General features: G+C 42.3%; 1 long non-coding RNA gene and 1 other non-coding gene across 2 annotated transcripts in view; both read right to left on the reverse strand.

The window, feature by feature from the left end:
• Positions 1 to 3,101: 3,101 nt before the first annotated feature.
• The window catches only part of LOC105704778 (uncharacterized), an 85,095-nt gene continuing 64,980 nt past the window's right edge, over positions 3,102 to 23,216 (reverse strand). Inside the window, exons 5-10 of the long non-coding RNA XR_010344987.1 lie at positions 15,004 to 15,084; positions 14,508 to 14,724; positions 14,056 to 14,140; positions 11,983 to 12,338; positions 11,048 to 11,155; positions 3,102 to 6,653 (exon numbers count right to left, since the gene is read on the reverse strand). This is a non-coding gene — a long non-coding RNA (uncharacterized LOC105704778). The remainder of the gene's footprint in view (positions 6,654 to 11,047; positions 11,156 to 11,982; positions 12,339 to 14,055; positions 14,141 to 14,507; positions 14,725 to 15,003; positions 15,085 to 23,216) is intronic.
• LOC135277407 (U6 spliceosomal RNA) lies at positions 15,953 to 16,054 on the reverse strand. Its single transcript, XR_010345009.1, has one exon. It is a non-coding gene; the product is annotated as a U6 spliceosomal RNA (small nuclear RNA).

The following is a 23,216-nucleotide window of genomic DNA, read 5'->3' on the forward strand; positions in this document are numbered from 1 at the left end:
AACAAAAATAAGACTTTCATATAAGAATTCAATATATAATAAATAAGCACTCCATATGGGGAGAAAAATCATATAATAAATGCTGCCAGGAAGGCTTGTGAGTAATTTGGAGAAAACTGATCTAGAATGAAAGCCGATATTCTGCATTCACCACTCTCGTCTTTTGGCTTTCTACATCCTTGACCAAAGGAGGAAGACAGTAAAAAAAACAGGGAGGGAGGAAGAGTATGCAAGGAATAATTTCTCCCTGGTCCTCCATGCCAGGTTGCTCCAGAAGGCTGTGTCTCTGTCCTAAGGGCTACAGCTTGGCTTGGGCAGCCTTTCCACACAACTCTCCAGGTTCAGGAAACTGCTTACTCACCTGCTCCTGCAGGTGCAGAGGTGACAATCACTTCCAGCTGGGCTGGGCCCAGGGTGCTGCGTCATTCCTTGTTGATATCCCTCAACTCTGCCAGCACTGTCTTGATCATGCTTAGGCTCACCTCAGTTCCCCAGTCCTGGTGGGCCTTCTGGTTCCTTCTGGGATACTGACTGATCCAGGTGTCCTGGGATTCGGCCGCTAGGTTTCAGCTTCCTACGTGATGGGATTTGGATCTGTCCTTGCCCAAATCTCATGTTGAATTGTAATCCCCAGTGTTGGAGGTGGGGCCTGGTGAGAGGTGATTGGATCATGGAGGTGGATTTCTCATGAATGGTTTAGTGCCATTCTGTCGGTGCTATCTTCATGATGGTAAGCGAGTTATTCCAAAACCTGGTCATTTAAAAGGGCTCCTGCTTTTGCCATGTGACGTGTGACATGTCTGCTCTCACCTTCCACCACGGTTGTAAGTTTTCTTAGACTTGCCCAGAAACTGAGCAGATGCCAATATCATACTTCCTGTACACCCTGAGGAACCATGAGCCAGTTAAACCTCTTTTCTCTATACATTATCCAGTCTCAATTATTTTTATAGCAATGCAAGAACAGCCTAATATTGTGCAATTTCAGAATCCCAGGTTTCTCTATTCATCCAAGATTGGGGAGTGCTCCTGAATCCTGATTCACGCTCACAGACTTGCAAATGGCTGATGGATGTGAATTAATATAATGCTGTAACTCAAGTTGTTCTTATCAAGCAATTCTAACCCCCAGGGGACACTTGGCAATGGCTGGAGACATTTTTGGTCAACACAACCAGTTGGGGAGGGTGAGGCATGCTACTGGCCTCTGGTAGATGGAGGCCAGGGATGCTCCCAAGAATTCCCAATGCACAAGACAGCCCCCATGACAAAGAATGACCCTTCTAGAATGTCCACAGTTAGTGCTGTCCCTGTGACCTTGCGAAGCCCTGCTTGGATTGCGGTGACAATGATGCATTCACAGAGGCCAGTCCGTAAAGCAGACTCAAAGCTAAACCTATTTGGAAAACAAAGTTTCTACCATTGACCCATTGATGAGCACCAACCAGAGGAAGAGGGGTGTCTGGGTGGCCTTAAGAGAAACGGTACTTGAAAACTGTTGGGCTCTGAACGCTCAGTTTCTCTATCTCCACCCTGGTGATGGACCTCTCGTGGGAACTGGGAAGATCCTGCGGCCACTCAGAAGAGCCTACTGGTGTGCCTGGATGGGGAGTGTGCGGGACGAGGTCTCTGTGCAGGCTGTGGGGAGTCAGCCCAGGTTCCAGCACTCACTGTTCCCTTAGGTTAGTTTATTTCATCTCTGCTAGGCTCAGCTTCATTATTCATCACATGTGGGTACTAATGGTGGCAAATTCTGTAGGGCTGTATGGGAGTTCAATGAAATAAGCCATGTGAGAAGCTTATGCTAACCTCCTGTGAATGTGGTCCTATAAAGAGAGGCCTAGAGTCAAGCCCCTTGTAGAAAACGCTGGGTTAAATGAAATTAAACTGGACTTGCTTGTTTTCCTTGTAGGGCCTCTCAGAGCATTTAAAGCATGATTGAGCATTTCAGCTGGCTAAGAGACAGGAACAATATACAGAGGTCTGCATACCCAGACACCCTCAATCCCTGTATTGCCTTACAGAAGTGACCTTCTTCAGCACACACCACTGGAAACGCTGCTGAGCCTCTGCAGCGTGCTGACAAATGACCCAGTTCCTGGTGTATATATACAGGTGCCTGAGCTCATTAATTATCTATTGGTCACTGTGAGCTTCTCTTTCAGAGGGTGGCACTTTCTGGTTTCTCCAAATCAAGGTCCTCTCCTTTGGAGTCTATAGTTGTGTTGGCCAGTTTTATCCACCTGACTTTCCTGTTGTTTTTCTTTGCCCCATTTTTAATATTGGCCTGAATTTTTAGATCTCCATTGTTATCAGATAAATGTAGTATCCATTGTTTTCCAACATTTAATCTTATCAGCTTAATTCAAAAAACAAAAGGTTAAGTTGGGCTACCTGCTCAACATCATCTATGTTGAAAATAATAATAATAAAAAACTCTCTCTGTATTATTGTCACTTCAGTTCAGGAAATTGAAATCAATGCAGGTGTAGAAGTAACAAGGGTTACATTATTTTTCACAGTTGAAAGTATACGTATTTAAAATGTGTTAATAAATCATAAAACATTCTACAAAATATAGAAACATTTAGTCTCAACCTTGTGTTTCAGAAACACTCCCTTGAAAAAATAAGTGAATCCAAATTATAGACTTCCTAAAGTAATTATTAATGAAAGAAAAGGAAAAGAATTCGACAAGTGCAGTGACTCACAACTGTAATCCCAGCATTTTGGGAGGCTGAGGCAGGTGGATCACTTGAGACCCAAGAGTTTGAGACCAGCCTGGCCAACGTATTGAAACCCCATCTCTACTAAAAAATAAAAAAATTAGTCGGACATGGTGGCACACACCTGTAATCCTAGCTGCTCAGGAGGCTGAAGCACAAGAATCACTTGAACACGGGAGGCAGAGGTTGCAATGAGCTGAAATCATGCCACTGCACTCCAGCCTGAGTGACAGAGTGAGACTCTGTCAAAAAAAGAAAAAGAAAAAGAAAAAGAAAGAAAGAAAGAAAAGAAGAAAAGAAAAGAAAAGAAAAAAAGAACTTTAGAATGTCAAGCTTCGTGTACTGATGATTCAAAGTTTCAAAGTTTGGGGAAAGTACTGAATCATCCCCACTATAATATCAGGGCAATGGTCATCTGAATAACACATTCTGAGCCAGAGGTCACTTAACTCTGTAGGTTAGAGAACTTGCAAGAAACCCAACAGGCCACGGAGCACCAGGAGAGACAAGGAAATCCATGTGTTATAGGCAGAACTGGGTCCTCCTCAAATTCATCTGTTGAAGTCTTAATCCTCAGTACGTCAGAATGTGACTGTATTTGCAGAAAGGGTCTTTAAAGAGGTAATTAAGTTAAAATGAGGTCATTCATGTAAGTCCTCATTTATATGACCAGTCTCTTTATAAGAAGAGGACAGAGACACAACAGAGGGATGATCATGTGAAGGTACATGGAGGAGATGACTGTCCACAAGCCAAGGAGAGGTCTCAGAAGGAACCAAGCCTACTGACACAGTGATCTCAGACCTCCAGCCTCCAGAACTGAGAGACAATGAATCTCTGTGGTTTAAGCCACCCAGGCGATGGAACTTAGTTATGGTCGTCCTGGCGATCTCATACATCCCGGCTCTGGGTTAGTCATCCCCCAGGCTCATCACCAAGTATGAATTCCCATGATTATGTGCCATGGCTGTCCCCTGCACAGGCTGCTGCTGGAGTGTGCCATCACTTAGACTGGCTTTTCTTGTCCTGGGTTCTTTCTTTGAGATGTAACCAAGGCTCTGCTGTGTGTTCAGTTTATCAAGGTTTTGCATGATAGCCATGGCGTCTGGTTTCATTGACTAAAGTGAGATTTCAGTTTCAGTCCAACGACTTGACATTTCATGTTTATTTTTCCATCTGTTTCAGAATAATTTCAGGAGGAGCCAACTGATTTCATCAAAAGTGTTGTGTGACAGAAGGGTTCCAAATGTGAAATTCAATCTGCAGACCAGGCTAATGTTTTGAAACAATAGCTTCAATATGGATTCTAAATGAGCACTGCTATGATTAGACTGAAAAAAAAATCTGTTCAGCTGCAAGAATATAAAAAAACAGATAGAGGAAAGAAAGAAAACAAGAGAGAGAGTTGTATTTTTACTAGGGCAATTAACTGGTTAAAAACTGGAAGAGTGGCAAGCAAGGATTCTGGTGATAAGAACAGTTCTTGTTTTGGAGCACCTCCTCCAACTCTACCCCTATGTTGGATCACCTACCTCCCTGATAAGCAAGTGTTAGCACTGTCAAGACCTATATACCATGATGGCAGTACCAAGATGGGAAATGAGCTGCCCAGGGCCATACAGCTGGTAGGACACCCACCTGCTCTAAACTGACTTAGAGGCCGACACTGCTCTCACCATGGTGTGCTGGCTCCTCCAAACAGACAGGATTTTGGAAAGGACACCCAGGAAGTCCCAGGCAGTGGGCAGAGCTGAGCACAGCCCCAGGCCTTGGTATTATAAAGTGAAGATTACCAACGCAGGCCTTTTTGTTCCGATGGGGCAGGTTCCTGTCATACAGGATGTCTGCGTATGTCTGGGAAAGACATTGCTGAGATTATTTAACTGTGCTGTCAGTGGCAAACAGCTGTAAACAAACAGGCCAGACCCATGACGTGCCATATTTCAGCATTTCCAAATGGCCCAGGCTTTATGCACCCCCGTTTTGCAGTCAAAGAGATATTGTCAGTTTTAATTGTTCCAATCAATATCAAAATAATTTTAGAGAGTCGTTTAATGCAAGGGTGACTCATTTTAAACAAAGCAATTAATATTGTCTAATACAGCACTAGGCAACTGATCCCACAGAGCACACTCCAACATGCTATTATTTTGGAGCAAGGTCTGTAATCCAGGCCTTCCTGTGGGGCTGGTGTGTCCTAGGCTTGGATAGAGAAACAAAGAATAACATTTCAAATAGACACTGAGGCAGAATTAATACCATTCATCATAGATTTCTAGCAAAATTGTTTAAAGAAACCCTCCTTAAAATGCTTAAATTATCTTATATGTCACATTCACAATAAGATTCATAATATGCATAATAATAATTCATAATAATAGTCACATACATAATAAGAATGAAGCACTCTAAAGAATCCCTCAAATTCAAAAATGAAACAGAGACAACCACCAATCCCATTACTGTTCTATATTTTTAAGTACCCCACAAAACAATAAAACAAGAGAAAAAGAAAGAATATTGAATGAATCCATTGGAGAATTATTTCATAATTGGCTGTCAGCATGGGGAGGCGGTGATCAGTTAGGTAATCTCTGACCTATATGGAGTTGAATCAATCCATTGGAGAGCTATTTCATAATTGGCTGTCAGCATGGGGAGGCAGTGGCCAGTCAGGTAATCTGTGACCCATATGGAGTTCACCTTCAAGTATGGTCTCGCTCTGTGTCCCCACCCAAATCTCATGTCGAATTGTAACTCCCAATGTTGAGGGAGGGGCCTGGTGGGAGGTGATCATGGGGCAGACTTCCCCCTTGCTATTCTCATGATAGTGAGTGAGTGCTCATAGGAACAAGCTTAACAAAAGCGTGTGGCACTTCCCCCTTTGCTCTCTTCCTCCTGCTCCAACGTGTGAAGACGTGATGGCTTCCCCTTTGACTGTGGCCATGATTGTAAGTTTCCTGAGGCCTCCCAGCCATGCTTCCTGTACAGCCTGTGGAACTGTGAGTCAGTTAAACTTCTATTCTTCATGAATTACCCACTGTCAGGTAGTTCTTTATAGCAATATGAGAACAGACTAATACACCTATGGAAGGACAGAAACAAGGTTTGCAGGAATAAACAAGCAGGTGAATGGCAGGTCATGGTAAATGTAATGAATACAGTTTTTAAAGGTAGCATGGCAGACAGTGGCAGAGATTGAGCCTCTATTTAAGTAATAAACAGGTCTCTGTGAGAAAGTGATATTTGAAATGAGACCTGAATGCTGAGAGAAGCCAGCCCTTTGAAAGTTGGGGGAAGAGCATCAAGGGTGGAGGGAAAGTGCATACAAAGGCCCTGGAGCAGAAACACACTTGGCGTCTTCTGAGGGACAGGAAGAAAGCAGTGAGGATGCAGCACTAGACAGGGGAAGACAAACCAGGATGAAGCCAGGAGAGATGAGACCAGGCTGTGCATGGAGAGGAGTTGTGTTCCATCAAAGGGCAATGGGGATGCAGCAACAGGTGGATAAACATAACATAATATACATGAATGGAGTGGCATATTATCCAGCCTTAAAAGGGAAGGAGATCCAGACACTGCCACAACATGGATGAACCCTGCAGACATCAAACTCTGTGAAATAAGCCAGTCACAAGAGAGAAGTGCTGTATGATTTCACTTACATGGGGTCCCTAGAGTAGTCCAGTTCATGAAGACAGAAGCAGCGTGGTGACTACTGGGGGCTGAAGGGATGGGGAGTGGTTGTTTAATGAGGACAGAGTTTCAGTTTTGCAAGATGCACTAAGTTGCACGACAATGTCACAGAAATGCCTAATGCTACTGGACTATATGCTTAAAAATAGTAAGATGAGGTGATGAGGAGAATCACTGGAACCCGGGAGAAGGAGGTTGCAGTGAGCCGAGATTGCGCCATTGCACTCCAGTCTGGGTGACAAGGAAAAAAAAAGGGTAAGATGACAAATCTTATGTTACATGTTTTTTGTTACCACAGTTAAAGATATAGTTTTTTAAAAAATTTCGAAAAGGGTAATGCGGAGCCGTGGAAAAGCAGCCACACTTAGATTTTTAAAAATATGATTAGTTCAAGATGACCAGACTCTACCCCCATAAAGTCTAAAAGACAAACTTACTGAAAACATAAAGATTAATTTTTAAAAACCCTCTGAACAAGACCCCTCTGTATATAAGAAAAATACACAAAAAAGTAGCAAAGTCATTAATCACAGGAAACGAAGAAACAAAACCATTGTGAAATCCAAGATTCCATTTGTAAAACACTCAAGAATCTGAAATAGTAATAAGTAGAATTGCATGCTATCATTATTGAAAAAAAAAAACCAAAACCTTGCAAAGTTATTGAAGAGGTACTCAATAAATTGCTGCTGGATGAATGAGCAAAATTGGAACGTCTTATCAGGAAGTATAAAAAGAAGACAAATAAAGTAGAGAAACGTCGTGCTCTATTTCACAGATACAATGTGATTCCAACTGAAATATAAAGTTCTTTTTTAAAAATAACTCAGCCAAATATTGCTAAATTCATTCAGCAAAATAAAATAGAGGTGAATGTGCTGTGAAGCTAAGGACCCAGACATCTCAGAGACCCTCATTTGCTCTCTCTCTTTCACAGAGGGAGCTTGGATGTTTTGTATTAATAATTTTGTCTTGTTTTTCTTAAGAGAGCACCTAAATGGTGTAAGTTTTATGTTCCACAAAACACATAGTCTTCCCTGTGTGGGTACGTTAACAAATATTCCAAACAGAAGAAAATAAAGCGTAGCCTTTTTAAAAAACATAATATTAGCACCCATAACAATAATAAAATGCCAAGTAGAATTGCAAAGAAATGAAAATAAAGATGAATGGATGGAATATGCACAGCAGAACAGACCCAGAATCATACATTATCACACAATCTTCTCAAAACGAAAGGATAAGGAATTGTAATATAAATAACGTTGAGATAATCTGGGAGCAATTTGGAGAAATCCTAATTTATATCCATACTTTACACTATAATCCCTGAATAAAGGAGGTTGTTTCATCATTACAAATATATTTATAGAGAAAAATCAGCAGAAAATATCCTACCTTCAAAGAAATAATAAATAACATAATTTTTTTTCAAAATTCAAGGAAATGTAAAGCAGACCGATGGGCAACGTGATGGTGAAGTATTTGACTGCACTGACTAAAGAGAACTAGACTAAAATGTAAGGGGAGGCGTAAGGTAAAATATTTACATGAATTACGTCAACAAATATGATTCATATTGATAATGACCTTTGAAAATACTCATGCATATTTGGAAAGACTTAAGACCCTCATAAAAAAAGTGAGTCAAGGCCAACTACAAAAAAAATACGCATAAAGTGGATAAAAGTAATAAACCAGCACTTGAATAAACATAAAGATAAAAATAACGTAAAATAAAATACAAAGTAACATAAGATAAAAATTAACGTAACAGCATATGTGAACTTTTAAAACTTAAATGAGAAAATAGTTTAAACAATAACATCTGTTGCTGGTGAAGTTGGGCTAAAACTAGTATACATAGATGTGCGTGTGCATCTGTGTGTATATAATAAAGAGTTGATAGTATTGTACATTAGTACAAACGTTTTTTAAAAAATGCTTTTTAAATCATGTTGTACTAAAAATACAAAAATTAGCTGGGCGTGGTGATGCATACCTGTAGTCTTAGCCACTAGGGGAGACTGGGGCAGAAGAGTCACTTGAACCCAGGAGGCAGAGGTTGCAGTGAACCCAGATCGTGCCACCGCACTCCAGCCTGAGAGACAGAGTGAGACTTCATCTCAAAAAAAAAAAAAAGAAGCTATAATGTATATGTAAAAATTAATTGTTGCCATGATATCTGTTAGAGAAAAAAAATAAGAACAACTTAAATGTTGAATAACAAAGAGATGAGCAAATTCAAGTACTTCAATGTGATTCATTGTAACAAAACAGTTAAAAGACCATGTAGAACCTCAGGTAAGTGTACGATATGATATAAAATGAATGAAGCACATGAACACAGACCCAAGGTGAACAAATGCCTACCCCCACCCACCCGCCCATGAGGGTAGAGAACAAGAAGTTAGATTCAACATCTTTTTGGCCCTTGGGATGTGTGTGTGGCTGGGGTAAAGAGGGCGTCCAGGGGTTGGTGCTCAGAACTAATGAGAATTGCCAGATATTATAACTTCTTTAAGTAAGAAAACAGTGGATTCCCATATTTTATTTTTTTAGCCCATAGTGTGTTTCTATTAAGATTCTGCCTTTTAGGACTAGACCCTCTTAAATGTCAAAACCAGAGTGAAGACGTCCATTACCTGCATATAAACCATGAGATTTTGGCAGGCAATTTTTAAACATCAAAAGAGCACTCTAGAAATTCCAAATAAAAACCAAAGTCTTACTTTCATTTGCTTAAAAGAGTTTCTTTTCTTCTCACACTCTCATTCTTCATCATAGATCCACTCTACATCAAATAGACTATTATTTTCCACTTGGGGAGAAATATGGCTCAGTGTGACTTTAGCCCTTCAAACTTAAACCTGCAGAGCCCAGTTCCAGTAGGGAAATGAATTTTTATAGCACAGTTAAAAGTAAAGAGTGGAAACACTGTGAAACCCTTAACAGTCTTCAGCTTTATCACACATTCCTTCATCTTCGTCGGTCAGATGGGACAGCCCAGAGACTCCACCAGATTCACAGCTGGGTCCATTGCCTATACATTGCCACCTGAGTTCAGGCTCCTCAAAATATAAAATATTATAGAACCCTTTACTGTAAATGTTTTATTTTTTAGTGAAGGAATGTACCATTTATAGAATAAACACTTTAATATTACAAACCACACAGAAGGGATTTGAACATAGATTTAAGTAAATCGTGTTTAGGTTCATTTTCTATCGATAGTGTCTTATCAAATATACAGTGTTTGTACATAGTATGGATGTGTTTTGTAAGGTTCTCTTGAGATAATTCTTTTTTTAAAATTTATTTATTTTACTTTAGGTGCATACTATATCTGGCATTTTTCCCCATGTTATCCCTCTCCACCCTCCCTTCCCTTCCCACCCACCGCTGTCTCTCCCCTACCCTCCCAACTGCCCCCAGTGTGTGATGCTCCTCTCACTGAGTCCTTAATTCTTTTGTATAACTGAATATTGCAGGAGGATTGGTGTAGAAAGTAACTTTCTGTGAAATAAACACTCAGAACAGTGCCTGGCATATGAGAAGCACTACACGGTTTTCAGCTGCTGCTGATATTACTGTTATTGTTACAGTTATTGTTATTATATGGGGCAAATGTGTTTTCTGGAATGTAGCCAACAATGGAGAATGTTTTGGAGACTGAAAAAAAGCACAAACTGAACATTCTGGAGACAATTATGCTTATAGAATGGTCCAAGATATTGATGGAAGATGAACCTGCAAGGCTGAACATATTATTCAGCAATGAGTACCTACTGTGTGGTTTACAATGTCCATGAAATACATGACAATTCAATATGAATGAAAGAGATAATTCATGGTCTTAGGCATGAACTTGTACAATATTAAGGTTAAACATATCATGGAGAAAATAGGGAATTTAAACAACATGCCACTTCTGGGGTTGTTTTTTTTTTCATTACTTGGTGTTAATTCTAAATTGACTAGGATACAACTGGGGAACGCCGGGGAATGGGGAGGCAGAAATAAAAGGCCAGCAGGGAAATATGAGAGAAAATTTACTGTTCTATATGGAAACCATGGGCAGAGTCAATAGGCTCCAGTTGTCCCGGCTGAGGTCTCTGTGAAATGGAATCCAGACATGGGTTCCCAACCGCAATCAGCTAGGGTGCCTGGATGGTGATCTCCCCAGACCAGGCAGTGACAAATGTCAACCTTTTCTCCTAAATATCCCTAAAATCAGTCTAAGTCTCCCCATCTCTATAATCATCAGTTTAGATCATTCATTCACTGAAACAAATATTTATTCAGCACCAACTCTATCCCAAGCACTAAGCCAGCTGCCAGATCCTAACAGAAAGCAAACCAGGTAAATTCCCTGCGGACCCATTGCTCTCACTGCATCTGCTCCAGTTCACTGGGAATACCAGCTTCATGCTGTAGTGAGAGTGACATTTCAGTGTCCATGTCTCATTATAGCATGCACTGCCACACTCTCCGTGGCTTCCTTTTGCTCTTAGGAGATGTGTTAGTCAGAGCAGAAAATATAGATGGATAAATAGATAGATGGATATATAGACAGATACAAATATAGATATATGAGAAGGGATTTAATAGGGGCACTGACTCACCCAATTATGGAGGCTGAGAGGTCCCACAATAGACCTTCTGCCAGCTCAGGAACCAGGAAAGCCAGGAGCATAGCTCGATCTAAGTTCGAAGGCCTGAGAACCAGTGGGCTGTTGGGGTAAGGATAACTCTTAGTCTGAGGCCAATGGCCTTAGAACCAGGGCCACTGGTGAAAGTCCTCAAGTCGGAAGGCTGGAGAGCATGAAGTTCTTATGTCTAAGAACAGGAGAAGAAAGTTGTCCCAGCTCCAAAAGAGAAAGAATGGAATCTTCTTTCCTTTGTCTTTTTTTTTCTCTATCTGAACCCTCAACCCATTGCATGGTGATCACCTACATTGGGTGAAGGTGGATCTTCCTTACTCAGTTACTGATTCAAATGCCAACCTCTTCCGGAAACACCCTCACAGACATACCCAGAAATAATACTTTACCAGGCAGCTGGGCATCCCTTAACCCAGTCGACACCTAAAATTCACCATTACAGGGAGGGAATTCTTAACAGGGGCCATGGCGCCTACCCCTTCAGCTACATCTCCCTTGGCCCCTGTATTTCTTGACCCCCCACTTCTGTGAAACCTTTCCTGACGATGCTTCCTCTTAGTGTAGAGACTGTCTACTTTCTGTTCCCTGAAGTGGGAATGCTGTTCCCTCCAGTCCCCAGCTGGTGAACTCATTCTCTGACATGCCTAACAAGTTCAAGTTCCCTCTTAACAGGGTCTCACAGCATGGTACTCCTCCACTCCTTAATGAAAGCACTTGCAGCTTCTAGGATGACAATTAGATCAGTATCTGTATCCCCTCCCTACTCCTCATCGGCAAACTCCATGATATTCCCAGGACCTAGAACTGTGCTCAATAAATATCTAGTGAATGAATGAGTGATAGAATTTCTGTTTCAAATATAAAGCGAGAAGAATGAGGAAGGTCACATCACTTACCTCATATCACATATCAAGTCCATGTCAAAGTCTGAACGTGAACCCAGAGTCTCTGATTCCAAAGCTTATATTCTCATGCTTTGTTAGAGGGATAGGGCTGTGCATGTAGGAAGAGCCAGGGTCCAAGCTTGCACCTTCAGGGTAACCTGAACCAATTCACTCATCTCAGCTGCCTGGGCAGCTGTCAGCCAAGCCCAGGACACAGGGTTGGAGGAAGCATCCCTCCAGCAGAACTCTCCACATTACTGTGTAAAGGCTGGCTGATGTCCACAATTGCTCTTCATCCAGGGACTACAGGAGAATAGGGATGAATCTCTTTGTTTCCACAAACTTCTCTCACCTTCAATTTTCACCATCTAAAAAAAAAAAAAATCTCAACTGTGTAGGAAACCATTAAAGGACTTCACTTGTTTCAAGGATCAACGGCTCATGGAATGGCATGTCTTTGTTGATGCAGAGATAGGCTCTGGTGGTCAGATTTCTATTAAAAGTGAATAGTTAAGCCATGGTCCTGAGGCAACTGAGGAAGTGATTAGTGTGCTGACACAGTGATAGATGATAAACATAATAGAGCTTGAAGGAAATTAATGATATTTTGAATCTTTAATAATGGTACATAACTATCTAAAAGAGATATCTCCATCACAATGTAATTCTTTTAAAAGCCAGGGGAGAGCTCTGATGACAACTGAGTAAAAACTTTGTATATGGACAAGATTAGAGGGAAACACGGTAAATGGAAAGAATTAAATTTGTCAGAGTGGCAGGACTGTGGGTGAGTCTTTTAATTTCCTTTAATATTATCAGGATGGGCTTATGTGCAATGGATTCTTTTAAAAATGAAAAACCGAGTGGAAAGCTCTCCTCTTCAAAATACATGTACGATTTCTGACGAGAATATAAAGAATGAGTTAATGCATGCCCTTTTTCCTACTTCCAGCAACCCAAACACTTTCCATTCCATCCTGCAAATGAAAGCTACATGCAGGGCCATTGTCTGTGAGTTCTTGTCCATTAAGACTTTGGGAAAATGCACATTTGCCCCAAGAGAAAAGGTCAGAAGCCAGGAAAAGGAATGCCTTCAGGGACAATGGGTCATTGTGACACTCGGCCTTGATTAATCACCTACATCTTTGGTGAAAAGATTCTAAGTGGCATTTCAAGAGACACCCGAGTTAGAGGCTGCAATGGGAAGAGGAAGGGAGGAGCGCTCAGGGCGTATCTGGGCATCCCTCCTATATAACGGGATCTGTGGTCTGGAATGCCACCCTGACCAGACAGCAACCTTTAATTAACTGCCCATTTTCTCACATCTTGGTTTGTTTCACTGCTAACCAGATGGAAATCTTATTTGGGGTCATAAATAATAATCCTATGAAAACATATGTGGCAGTTAGGGACATTAGAAACGATCACTGATTTGCATAGCAAAGCTGTTCCCAATAGCCACACACTGAATCCGTGGGCTCTGAAAGTGGCCCACAGCATCTGTGAAAGCTCACAGGGTTGGCAACTCCAGAATCACGTCTAAGGATCTTCCCTGCACTAAGTTTGCAAATCAGTCACAACATTGTTTTATGCTGGTGCTGTTATCTGAGTAAGCTAATAACGCCTTGCATACATTTAGTTTCCTTCCACTAAGGAGCTGAGAGCGGTTCTCATGATAACAAACTTGGCAGTAAAATAGTCCACTAGACTTCACATTCCTGCTTTCCTGACAAGGGCGAGCCATTTCTTCAATTTACACAACCTCTTCGGAATCCTTCTGAAAAATGACCAGGTTTTATCTGCAATGTCAAACCATCAAGAAGGTAGAAGACAACCCATGCTCAAGCTTCCTGATTAACAGGCTGAGCGTCGTCTGGCCTGACCTGTTAATTCCTTCAAACACTGTCATGAATGCCACCCTCTGCAATGAGACAGACTGTCATTCTTCCCACAAGCACATTTGCTTCCTGAGCAACGATTTTTGGTTTCAAGAGCTGTTGACAGCGGTTGTTTGGCAGAGACAGAAGTGGGAGCAGTTTTGGAAAAGTAGACTAAAAGAATCATCAGTCTGAGGAGGTCTCTCACCTGACAGCCCTGTCCAAGATCAGCGAGCTGTTTTCTGTGATCATAAAGGGAGTTCTGGGACAGGTGGGACCTGATGTGATGAGTTCTGTTGAGAGGGAAGAAGGCACATCTTAATCAGAGACTAGAGCCTAAGGAGAAAAAATAGAGGGCCTGGAGGTTAGCTGAAAAGAGAAACGAGAGCAGAAGCTTGCGAAAGACACTGGAGAAGTTTTGCGGCCTCCTCGGCCTTGGTTGCTGGGCCTGCTGCAGGAACACATGCAGAACCACGGCGCCCTGACATCTGTCCAGCGTTGGAGCTTCTCTCCCTTCCTCCTTCCCTCCCCCAGCTCCCATCCATGCAACCTTTGTCCAGGAACACTGCGGGGCAGGACCGTGTTCCAGTCGTGGTTTTGGTACCGGATACCTGTGTGATCTCAGCATGCTGGGCTTTGGGATCTCCACTGAACAATTACCATACTGGACCAAGTGACCGCTCCATCTCTGTTCAGCAGGCCTGCTCTATGACAAGGTAAGATTTGCTTTCTGATGCCAGCAGCCCAACAGCCCCTGTTCTGAGTGTCAGGAAAGTCTCCAAGATGGGTGTCCTGGTGATTTGCTGTTTTCTAAAGCACACAGACAGCTTCCATCCATTGATTCAGCCAGTGGATCCTTCTCTGCAGACTCTGCTGACTAATACAAAGGAAATAAGTAGTAGCACAAAGGAAACAAGACATAGTTATTCTCAAAGGGCTGAGAATCCGGTTGGAGAGATTAGACAGATTCACAGATGGGCAACAAAGGCTGATAAGAGGGCCGGGCACACTGGCTCACACCGGTAATCCCAGCACTTTGGGAGGCCAAGGTGGGTGGATCATTTGAGGTCAGGAGTTCAAGACCCGCCTAGCCAAAACAGTGAAACTCTGTCTCCACTAAAAATACAAACATTAGTGGGGCGGTAGTGGTACGCACCTGTAGTCCCAGGTACTCAGGAGGCTGAGGCAGGAGAGTCGCTTGAGTCTGTGAGCCAAGATCACACCACTGCACTCCAGCCTGTGCAACAGAGTGAGACCCTGTCTCAATAAATAAATAAATAGCTGATAAGAGAACAAAATAAAAGATAACAAAGTGTAGTAGTAATGACCCTTGGGTTCTTTTTTGTCCCTACTGTATTTTTTTATTCTTACAGATCTAGGGGGTAGGAATGTAGTTCCATTACATGTTTATATCACGTAGTGGTGACGTCTAGGCTTTTAATATGCCCATTGCCTAAATAATGAACACTGGACCCAAGAGGTAATTTTTCAGCCCTTACTGACTTCCCACCCTCCCCACCTTCTGGAGTCTCCACGGATTCCCCTGCATGTCCATGTGGACCCACTGTGCGGCTCCTACTTCTAAGTGAGAACGTACAATATTTGACTTTCTGTTTCTGAGTTATTTCACTTAGGAAAATGGCCTCCACTTCTATCCATGTTGCTGCAAAACACGATTCCATTCTCTTTATGGCTGAATGTATACCCCACATATTCTTTTCCTTTTTTCTTTTTTTGAGATGGAGCCTCAGTTTGTCACCCAGGCTGGAATGCAGTGGTGCAATCTCAGCTCACTGCAACCTCTGTCCACCTCTGGGTTCACAGGATTCTTTTGCTTAAGCCTCCCAAGTAGCTGAGACTACGGGCGTATACCACCATGCCCGGCTAATTTTCTTTGTATTTTTTGACAGGGTTTCGCCATGTTGGCCAGGCTGATCTCAAACTCCTCACCTCAGGTGATCCACCCACCTCAGCCTCCCAAAGTGCTGGGATTGCAGGTGTGAGCCACCGTGTCCAACCACACGTGTTCTTTATCCACTCCTCCATTGATGGCACTTGGGTTGATTTCCTGACTTTGCTATTGTGAACAGTGTCAGAATAAACATAAAAATACGGAATCCTTCATGAATGTGTACGTTCTCCTGTGCAGGGGCCATGCTCAGCTTCTCTGCGTTCTTCCAATCTTAGTGTATGTGCTGCTCAAGCATACGCCAGGACCCTTGGGTTCTACGTGAACTAACTCCTTTTGCCTCTTAGGCCTCAATCTTCTTGCCTACTAAATGGGGTGTCAGACTACATGATCTCCAAGATCCCTTTATGGAATACATAATAATTAACTTAGGGAGTTGGATAAAAAGTGTGTGTAGAGGTGGTTGGGCCACTCAGTGTGTGACAGAGCCTGGGCTCTGCAGTGTGGGTCGCAGTCGGAAATGTTCACAGGGCAGGGCCAGGGAGGCCACTAGAGGCCATTGCCAGCACAGAACATGGAAATCTCAGATGCCCAAGGTCGCCAGGAACAGAACGTGTCTACCAGAGGGCCCAGAGGGTGGAGAGAGAGTACTAGGCTGGAGGCACCCGCGCCTTCCCAAGGAGGACTCTAACGTTTCCACTTTGTCCCACTGACACTGGCGAGCCTGGAAGGATTCCGAGCATGGCATGCAGGATGAAAGTGGCATTGCCATGGGGATCTGACTGTTCCTAATGAGAATGGTCTCCCCCTGGCTGTCACATGGGGGCTCCTGGTGCCACTGGCATTGCAGCATCTCCAGGGATTTTCCCATAATGGAAGGAACTAAACAGGTAAAGACGATTGAGGCAAAAGGTGGGAACCTCAAGGAACCTGAACCTACTGGATTTTTCTACCAGGGGGACTTCTATCTTAACTTGCTGTCTTCAGCAGCATAGAGGTTTTGAGCTGTTCTTGATGCCTAGGAGTGTCATAACAGACTGTGGCACCTGGAAAAATCAAGTCAGCTTCCTTGAGAAACCTCTACAGAAAAATCAAACAACACTCACACCCAAAACAACTACCACAAACCAGAACACCTTCCTTTTTGCCGACAGGGACAAGAAAGAGGGGATTTTCTTGTAGTCAGACCCTTGATTTACCGACTGCCTAAATTGAAGTCATTCTCAGAAATAAAGGTGCAAACTAAATTGCAAAGGGGAGGCAAGTCTTTAACCCCAAGCATTGTTTTGGGAAAGACGGATCTCTTTGCCTAACTGGAGGGTAATAAACATTTCTTCCACAGCTGTTGAAACGTTTATACCCTTCACCATTAAGACAAGAAGTCTCTCAAACACCGCATGTTCTCACTCATAGGCGGGTGTTGAACAATGGGAACACATGGACACAGGGCGGGGAGCATCACACACTGGGGTCTGTTGGGGGGAAACAGGGGAGGTACAGCGGGGGGTGGGGAGTTGGGGAGAGAGAGCATGGGGAGAAATGCCAGATATAGGTGATGGGGAGGAAGGCAGCAAATCACACTGCCATGTGTGTACCTATGCAACAATATTGTATGTTCTTCACATGTACCCCAAAACCTAAAATACAATACAAAAAATAAAAAATAAAAATAAAAAAAAAGAAAGACAAGAAGACTCTGACAAAGAAAGCGATCTCCATGTTAACAGAAGGATTAGATAATGTTATATGGACTTCTTTGGAATTACTAACCTTCCATGGAAAGACAATGGCATTTTCTAAAAATTAAACATTATTCTAAGTCTAGGACACGCTTCTTTCAAGTAGACTGCCTGAGATGATTTAGGAAGTTCGAAATGCAAACATTAGCTCAATAGATACAAAATAACTTAGTCTTATCCTTTCAATTTTTCTGACAAGGGAAGTTAAGGTGAAATGTCTAATTAATTCTCACAAGAAAGCAGGAATGCAGGGGGAGAATTCCATGAAACAGGCCTTTGATCATTGCAACCCAGGACAGATGAGCCTTCCCTCTGCGCTGACCTGTGCTCAGTTTCCCACACTGAGCGGTGGCAGCCTCTGCTTACTCATCAGAAGCTGCCTGGCTTTCCAAGCTTACTCCAGAAACTTCTAGAGATTTGAGAAAATGCAACCACCTCTGCTAACAAACTGCCCCTGGGACCCCCTGGGTCTCCAGCATTTCCAGCCCAGGTCACCACAGGCCAGGCCTTAGGAGTAGGATGCAATGAGTCCAGCAGGCAGATTCAGCAGCAGAGCTTCTGGGCACCTATCTTATGCCAAGCCACAAGCTCCACAGAGCTGAGCCTTGTCCTCTTGTTGTCACTTCTAGTCCCTAATAGGGGCTCAGCAAACACTGAATGAGTCACCAGAAGAAAGACTGAATGCATGCATTAGAGTTGGAAGTGAGAGAGAGGGAGGGGGAATCATGGTTATGTAAGGATGATTTAGAAGAAGTGCTTGCCCTCAAGGAGCTTATAATCTGGTGGTAAGAATAACAAACAATTATAATATAAGGTGGTATAATAAATTAACTGCCTAAAATATAGGAACAATGATAGGGATGATCTCATTACCCTTTAGCTCATACATTGCTCTATTCTAAATCTTCGGACATGGTTGTAAGATGGTATTTGAGCCAAGTCTTGCACTGTGGATAGGAAATCTCACAAGCTGGCATACGCTGCCTTCCTTTAGCCCTAGCCAGTGGCAGACATCACTAATTGATTTCCCCACGATAACTGATTACTGCAAGTCATGGAAGGAGATACTATGCCTGAAAAGTGCTGTTCAGTGTCTGACGCAAAGCTGGTGACTAATTCAAGTTCTTTTCATTTTTCCTCTTCTTCCTTTCCCAGAAAACCAAACAAGGGTCCCAATGACATTTGGCCATGGATGTTCCCACTGCTGGAATTGCTGTCAATATTACACATTTAGTGGATGAAAACCCAGTTATAAATGCTATCACTAATTGATCATGGCTCGCTTTCCAACTGAACTTTACAATTCTTCTCGACATGGGGCCCTGAACCTACATCCTCAGGCCTATGAGGTGCAAATGTATTATTTATTGTCCCACACTGTTCTAGATTATGGGCAGCCATTCTAGGACTCGGGGTTCAGAATAAGAGGGACTCCAGAGGAATGCACAGTCACTGGTAACTCAGGGGCTTTGATGCAGTCCCACGTATAGGATGTCCCCCCTCCTCGGGGTTTGGCCATCGCCATGGCTGCCTAAACCCAGAGCCATCTTCCTCCATCCCTCCTACAGGTCAGGAAGGAAACTGGGTCCTCATCCATAAACACATAACATTGACAGCAATTCCAACGTTGGGAACATCTGTGGCAAAATGTCATTGGGACCCTTATTTGGTTTTCTGGGAAGGGAAGAAGAGGAAAAACAAAAAGAACTTGAATTAATCATTAGCTTTATATCAGGCATTGAACAGGCACTTTCAGACATGGTATCCCCTTCCATGCCTTGCAGTTCTGAGAGGCTTAGGATGTGAATTCTATCGTATCCTTATATATTATGGATTTTTAGCCACCAGTGTCATTGACCATGCCAGTAACTAAACCAACCTGTTTGACCAACAACAAATTTGGATGTTTCTGACTCTTTTTTTTTAATAGAGTTGTGCTGCTACTGTTAATTGCTCAAGGTATTCTAACAGGCACTTAGACCATACCTGTGATTAGGAGTTCTTTGCAATTTGCTATTCAGTCCCTAAACAGCAGGCAGATATCAAATGGTCTCTAACATGATTTGAATACCACTGAATTCTTTTCTCCTCTTCTGATTCCCCACTATAATCCTGTATGCTGAACCAAGAGCAATCTTTTGAATTTTGTAACTTTCTCAACTTCAAAGTTTTCTCGATGCCTAAGCAACAGGAGGCTTTCAAGGTGGAAACGCTAAATAAGTGTTCCATGCACAGCATAAATAACACACATCCAAGACTTCAAAACCACTTGTATTAAGCTAGATAGCAGCCGTGAGAGTCTACCCGTGTACGATATCCTATTATAAATAAGGAAACTCAGGGAGTGGGGCTTGTTCATTCACATTGGGTTTTATTTTTTTTTCTCCTCAGTACATTCGACATGAGACCATCTGAACATACCCCAGGGGCACTCCTTGCATTCCTGCAACTGTTCTCATTAAAGGAAAAAAAAATACTTAACCCTGTTATTTTATGTGGCTTATCATCCAAAATGCTTCCAAAAGAGTTTTAACCCTTAAAATTTTATAAGTACTTCTCATTAGGACCCTGTTGTTTGATAGAATCTTAACCTCCTTCTGACACTTTGCTTCCCTGAGTAAAAATGTGATAACAACACTTACAACAAAAACAACAACACAACGACAATAACCGTAATGGCAAACGCCGGGTGATCTGTACTTTCTGAGGGCCAGGTATAAAGCTGTGTGCTTCATCTGCATTTTTTTTTTTTTTGAGACAGTTTTGCTCTGTTGCCAAGGCTGGAAGGCAGTGGTACAATCTCTGCTCCCTGCAACCTCTACCTCCCAAGTTCAAGCAATTCTTGTGCCTCAGCCTCCCTAATAGCTTACACGTTCCACCAAGCCTGGCTGATTTTTGTATATTAGTAGAGATGAAATTTCACCATGTTGACCAGGCTAGTCCCAAAACCCTGGCGTCAAGTGATCCACCCACCTCAGCCTCCCAAAGTGCTGGAATTACAGGCAAGTTCCACCAGGCCTGGTTAATTTTTGCATATTAGTAAAGACAAGATTTCACCATGTTGACCAGGCTGGTCTCAAACCCCCAGCCTCAAGTGATCCACCCGCCTCGGCCTCCCAAAATGCTGGGATTACAGGTGTGAGCTACCATGCCCAGCAATTCTGTCAATGAATCTTTATCACAGAGTCCCATTTTAAAGACTTGCAAACTGAGGCTGGGAGAGGTTTCGACAACTGGCCTAAAATAATGATTAGTAACACATGGATCCAGGACTTGACTGCAACCAAAGCCAGTATTTTTCTTCTTCTCTTTAAATTGTCTCCCTTTCTTGTTTTTCTATAACCCAGATAAAACATTCCTCAATTGACTGATCCTAGGTAATTATATACACATATGTTTCACTTCTCCAGTGTTTTAACATCTAAGATGGTCTACAAATTCTATACATCAATAATTACTTTATTTCGTGCAATGGGAAGTAGAAATTTTTTCATTTGGCAGCTTGTAAACTCAGTCAGACAGAATCAAATCACTTCCCTTAAGCTCACCACAGGAAGGTAGCCTCATTACCTGAAAAAGAGAACAAAAGAGAAAAAGGAAGAAAAAGGCTCCCTTCTTCATGCGCCTTCCACAAATGCATTCTGCATCTTCATCGCTCTTTCATTACTTGGCTCTTCCTAGGACTTTTCCCCCAGATGTTTTTAATTTGGGGATTATTTTCCGTTGCATGTGGGCCCTTCAGTACTGTAAATATTTGACTTCAGTATTTTCCATAGCTTGAAGAACTTTACAGTGGTCACTCAGACACGGTTACAGGATGTTCTCTGATCCTTTCAGGCTGCTCTGTAAATTAGAAACTTGGTAGTTGATATCTTGTGGGCTCCACACACCATTTTTTTCCTTCAGACTTTGATGTCTAAAAATGCCTTGCATTATTTAGGCCTTAAGCACATATAGAGATATCCCTGAAGTATAGATTGGGGTGGCTCATACGAATGCATTTTTTCCAATTAATTTCTCCTCTTTGGGGAGATCTCACGTTAAAAATCATATTTTAGATTTTTAAAAGATCTCTTCCAGTGGTCTTCAGTGGTACCATCTTGATGCAGCCTTGAGTACAAATATTTCTCATATAAAATGCCCTAAACCCACTCCCTCCCAATCCTAGACTGTATTTGCCATCTGCTCAGCATTTCTTCCAACCCATCCTTCTCCACCGTCCTCCCCAACCAGAGGCTTTCCCTGTGATGCCTTCCTTCCTGACCAAGCTGCCCTTGGGTCATTTTAAATTAATATGTACTAATCACCACGTTAATATTAATACATCACGTTAATCAGCAATAAATCTATTTTGTGTCATCTAAGCACATATTCTCATAACTAATCTATTAAAAAATCACACTCATTTGAAGTTACACAGATTTTTCACATGTATTTTGCACTGATTTACAAATTGAGAGCTAGGAGGAACAACAAAAAATATCTTTCCATGTTCATTCTCAGAAAGCAACTGTTTCATTTTGGTATTATGTATCATATTGCAAGAAAATAACATTCTCTATCACATGAAAGAAAGGAATGCTATAAATTAAATCATCAGCAGACTTGAAAAAAAGTTCTGTTAAAGCATGTGGGCTAGCTTGCCAGTACAGGAATTTTGTTGGTAATGTGCTGTCCCACATTTTTTTTTGCAAGATGTTGATAAATAACACATTTATAAATGGCTCGCATAATGGATTTTTAACAACTTCCTTGGGAAATAATTTTATGTTCCCATAAGATTTTCCTGCTATGAAGCTTTTCCTGCCACTTGCCCTAAATTTCCTTTTGACATATTTGATCGTTCAATAAGGTGTTGGTTTCACTGAGTGCTATATATCACCAGTCTGGAGCTGGTGTAAAGGGTCACAGCTCTTTACAACAGGAAAGGGCCAAGAAGTACAAAATTATATGAACCACGTGGTCACTACCTTCTCTATTCAAATTTCAAATTGACTATTCACATTTCACATTTCAAATGAATATTCTCAACACTTTTAAATAGAAAAGATTCCATTTGCATGACAGCATATTGAGTATGAATTCAATTTGCATGACAGTATACTGAGTATGAATCTGGGGGCTTTACTATCTGTGCTTTATGTATGTTAGAAATGCTTATGTTAGGGCAGGGCGCAGTGGCTCAAGCCTTTAGTCCCAGCACTTTGGGAGGCCAAGGTGGGCAGATCACCTGAGGTCAGGAGTTCAAGATCAGCCGAACAAACATGGTGAAACCTCATCTCTACTAAGAGTACAAAAATCAGCCGAGTGTAGTGGAATGCACCTGTAATCCCAGCTACTTGGGAGGCTGAGGCAGGAGAATCACTTGAACTCAGGAGGCAGAGGTTGCAGCGAGCCGAGATCACGCCACTACACTCCAGCCTGAGCAACAGAGTGAGACTTCGTCTTAAAAAAAAAAAAGAAAGAAAGAAAAGAAAAGAAAAAGAAATGCTCATGTCAGCTGCTTAACACTGAGCCCTCTGGACTATCTTCCCACGTGAGGTGACAGTTGAAGACAGCTGTCCACCCCAGAGCTAGAGAAGCCACCTTTGACGGCTGCCGGTCTGCGACACTTTCCACCTTCGCCCTATCTACCCGCTAGCACTCATGGTAACAGTAGCACCTCCACCACCCTCTGCTGCCGCCATCAAGTGGTGGCATCTCAGTGGCTGCTGGCGGCCT

The sequence above is a fragment of the Aotus nancymaae genome, unplaced genomic scaffold (assembly GCF_030222135.1).
Source record: "Aotus nancymaae isolate 86718 unplaced genomic scaffold, 86718_ANA_hifiasm-v0.15.2.pri h1tg000031l, whole genome shotgun sequence".
Lineage (NCBI taxonomy): Eukaryota > Metazoa > Chordata > Mammalia > Primates > Aotidae > Aotus > Aotus nancymaae.